At 30.9% G+C, this 4,634-nt stretch overlaps 1 long non-coding RNA gene across 1 annotated transcript; it reads right to left on the bottom strand.

Moving 5' to 3' along the window:
- Nucleotides 1-330: 330 nt before the first annotated feature.
- Nucleotides 331-521, bottom strand: LOC111369218. Its single transcript, XR_002698075.1, has 2 exons — nt 477-521; nt 331-385 (listed from the first exon to the last, which is right to left on the bottom strand). It is a non-coding gene; the product is annotated as an uncharacterized LOC111369218 (long non-coding RNA).
- Between the last annotated feature and the right edge of the window lie 4,113 nt (nt 522-4,634).

Genomic DNA, 4,634 nt, shown 5'->3' with positions numbered 1-4,634 from the left:
AGCAATATTCTTTTTATGTATATAAAAACATGACAAAGTAGAAAACTTACCTGAGTAAAAGTTGATCCTGCCTGTGGCTGCCCCGAAAAGAAATATTAGAAAAACGATAGTTTATTTTTCATGTCAACTTGGTAAGTTCTTGTTAAATTACGTAACAAGCCTTAGATTCCTTAATATACGTAAAGAAAAACTTTGACGATAGTTTGTGTGTAGAAATCTAAATTTTTTTTATTCCCCATTTTTTTGGGGTCAAACACAACTTCGTCTAGCAATAAATTGCCGAAATTAACATGCTAAAAATCAGAGATCTGTTTGAATGAACAATCAAAGTGTCGAGAATGGTGACGGCTACTTCAAATGCTTTAAATGCTACATTCCATTTTTCCTGAAAATATAGTATGAAAAATCTCCAAGTCGTCGTCGTCCTGAAAGATTTTTTTTAAGTATATATAAACATAACAATGCGAAAAACTGACCTCTTCATGACTTGATGTTGCAGTTCCCTGCCACGAAAAGAAAACTATTAGGAAGACTTTAGTTTATTCTTCATGTCAATTCGGTAAGTTCTTTTTTAAATTATGTGACAAGTCTTAGATTTAGATTTCCTCAATACAAGCTAAAGAAAATATTGCAGGAGAGTATGTGTGTACAAATCTCAAATTTTGTTATTAGCAATTTGGTTAGTGTCCAACACAACTTTTTCTAGCAATAAATTGTCAAAATTAACCGCTGAAAATCAAAGATCTGTTTGCATTTACAATCAAAGTGTAGAGGATGGAGTAGGCCACTTCAAATGCTTTAAAGTCTATATTCAATTTTTTCTGAAAAGAAAATATGAAAATTTTCGAAATCGGCGCAGTTTACTTAAACATAACAATGCGGAAAACTTACCCGAGTACGACCTGATGCTTCAGTTCCGTGCCACTGAACTAAAAATATTATGAAAACTTTAGTTTATTCTTCACGTCAAATTGGTAAGTTCTTTGTTAAATTATGTGACAAGTCTTAGATATAGATTTCCTCAATATAAGCTAAAGAAAATATTGCACAATACTTTTTGCACAAGTCTCAATATAGGCCAAAGAAAATGTTGTATGATAGTTTGTTTGTACAAATCTCAAATTTTTACACTGATATTTTTATTTATTGTCTGACAAGACTTCATCTAGCAATAAATTGCTAAAAACAACACGCTGAAAATCAAGGATATGTTTGCATCAACGATCAAAGTTTAGGGAATGGCCAGGGCTGACTAAAATGCTTTAAATGCAGCATTGCATATTTTTCTCTGAAAATATAATATGAAAAAATTTTCTAGTCGTCCCAATTTTGCAAGATTTCTCTTTATGTATATAAAAGTTTAACAACGTAGAAAACTTACCCGAGTAAACATTGATCCTGATGGCTGCTACCAGGAAAAGAAATATTAGAAAGGCTTTACTTTATTCTTCATGTTGAATCAGTAAGTTCTTTATTAAATTACGTGACAAGTCTTAGGTTTAGATTTCCTCAATATAAGCTAAAGAAAAAGCTTGACGATAGTTTGTGTGCACAGATCTCATATTTTGGTGTTAGCAATTCGTTTAGTGTCAAGCATAACTTTGTCTAGCAATGAATTGCCAAAATTAACACACTGAAAATCAAAGATCTGTTTGCATGAACAATCAAAGTGTTGGGAATGGAGAGTGCTACCTGAAACGCTTTGGCTTCTGCATTCCATTTTTCTTGAAAGTATAATTTGGAAAATCTTCAAGTTGTCCTATTTCGGAAAGATTTTTTTGAGTATATATAAACATAACATTGTGGAAAACTGACCATAGTACGCCCGAATGGTGCAATTCCCTGTCACGAAAAGAAAAATAGTAGGAAAACTTTAGTTTATTCTTCAAGTTAGATTCGTAAGTTCTTTGTTAAATTACGGACAAGTTTTTAGATATAGATTTCCTCAACATAAGCTAAAGAAAATTGATAAGTGTGTTTTTGCACACTTATTTAGGTCACAAACATCACTTAATAATGAGTAAAATGATTGAATTGTGACTTAATCTCATTATATTTGTAAATTGTAGGGAACACCGATGAACATGGTGAAATTCAGAAGAAAAGAGCCGAAAAAAATTAAAATGGAGCAAAGTGATAGTTCGGGGACCAAGTTGCAAATAATCCATAGATGAGACTGGAAATGGAATGAAGATTCAAGAGTTTTAGAGGTCAATCGGATGAGGAAAGGAGTGAAGAGACGAAATATGATCGAAGTATTATCAAGTATCAACTTTCAAGCGAAAACTATGCTTGTGATTTTTAGTCTCTAATTGAGATCCATTTTTGACATAGTAAAAATTAGAATTTGAGGAAGCCTATTTCTATCAAAAGTGTAGATCTTTGAGTTTTCTTCCTAATGCACTTTGAGTCACTTCAATCGAAAATCAGAAGAGAAAGTTATAACCAAAATACTAAAAACTATCCAACGGAAAGAATGGTATAACTATGCGGTCGCATAGAAGCATCCCGAGAATTTTTTCTCAAATTTTTTTACTCTATGCAACAGCATAGAAATGTACTATGCGGTCGCATAGAACAAGATTCGGGGACGATTCAGCAGTTTCCTTATTTCGCCGAAACTCTTATGGAAAGGAGATTTTTAGGGTTCTATATAAACTAAAACTCGAACAGAATGAGGGGACGCCACTTTTACAGAATTGGAGGAGATTATACACAATTTGGAGGATTTGGAGAGGAAGAACAAGGCAAAAATAAGGCAATCCACTTCAAGATTCAAGATTTCACTTCAAGAATCAATTGGGTGATGTTCTTCATTGGTTTTAATTATTGTTTTTCTTTATTTCCCATTATGTTAGGCTAGATTTTCATGTGCTAGGATTTGCAATGAACCTTATAGTATGAACCTTTAATCTTGAATTTTATTAATTTGACGTTAGAACCTGTTTTTAATTATTGAATGATTGACATGGATTTTATTTTCTCTACAATTATATGCGCAATAGTTGTATGAGCTTTGTGGCTTGTTTTACCCTCGAGAGATGGAAAATAAGTTAGACATTATGTTAATTATCGTGAAGTTCGATAGGGGATAGAAATATACCGCTATGCTTTATGTGATCTTTAAGTATTCAAAAATCTTTAATACATTTTTATATGTTCGCATCCGTCATAGAAATATAGTCGGATAACATGTGAAAATAGGTTAATTCTACTCGAGAGAGATTGTTAAACAAATTAGGAATATTGGTATTCATAATTGAATCGTGTTGTAAATTTTATAAAATTCGGATTAAAGAGGATTGATATAAGGGGATTCGGGATCCTAGTACGCATTTCATTATCATATTTTTATAAAACTTGCATTTAGTTATAATCACGCATTTAATTTAGTTAATTTAGGCTTTATATTTATAAGTAGGTTATTAAATCATAATTTAGTTAACTAAAATATCAAGAATTTCTATTGTTTCGGTTAAGGTGACGATAGGTAAAATTGAACTAATCAATCTCTGTGGTACTATATTCGGACTCATTTAATCCACTTTATTACTTGTCAACGAACTGTACACTAAGAAATAATTTCGCGAACAAAAATGTTGTATGATTGTTTGTGCAAATCTTTTGGTTTGGAAAGATTTTTTTTAGTATATAAAAATAGAACAGTGCAGAAAACTAACCTCTTCACGAGTTGATAGGGCATCTCGATTACTGTCCATTGATTTGAAGAATTCCCCTGCTAATTCCTGAATTTTTGGACAGCCTGTTTGATAATGAGCTTCTGCAGTATCTTGTAATTCTTAAATCTCTCTCCCTCTCTCTCTTTCTCGCTACAAATAGTTTAACCGGAGAATAGAAAATGTGTCTCTAGGCAGCTGTATTGCAAATTCGCAATTATGTATATAGAAATAAGCCCCTGTGGAGCTATTTTCTTTGTTTTTTCTTTTTCACAAAATTTCATAGACACGCATTATCAGAAGGGCAAAATAGACTTTGAATCGTGTAACCACTATTGTTGGCCTTTCAATCTTTGAAAGTTGCATAATTGACTATTTTTTACACTAAGTCCGATTTTAGTTTAAGTCAAAATCAACAACAATCAAGTATTTCATGGGATCCACTTCCTTTCAACTGCATATTTTATCAATTTTTATCAAAATCTACTAAAAATTTAATTATAATTCCCATTAAATAGAGGCTAAATATATTCAAAAATAGATATAGTTGGCAGGTTCACCTGATCTTATCATCTCAAGCTTTGAATGACTTTACTATTTGAGTAGTGTAATTTGCCATTATCGATGTTACACTATGACCATTTTAGTTGTCATTATGTAATAGACTCAATTAAGTCCATATTTGATTTTAATTAAAATCTGATTTTAATGTCAAGTCAAAGTTCCCAATTAATTTTGATTTTACATTTTCTAAGATCCATATCTTTTCAACTATACATTTCATTATTTTTTATCAAAACATACTTAAAATTTTATTATAAACTACATCAAATGGGGCTTAAATGTAGAATTATGTAATAGTATTTCTCATTTAATTTTACTTAAAATTAAAATTTTAATTTAAGTTCAAGTCAACAATTAATTTAACTACATATTTAATTAGACTCAAAACTTTTC

The sequence above is a fragment of the Olea europaea genome, chromosome 20, assembly GCF_002742605.1.
Source record: "Olea europaea var. sylvestris chromosome 20, O_europaea_v1, whole genome shotgun sequence".
NCBI lineage: Eukaryota > Viridiplantae > Streptophyta > Magnoliopsida > Lamiales > Oleaceae > Olea > Olea europaea.
The sequence above is the reverse complement of the archived record's forward strand: the minus strand, read 5'-3'. Positions and strand labels throughout refer to the sequence as shown.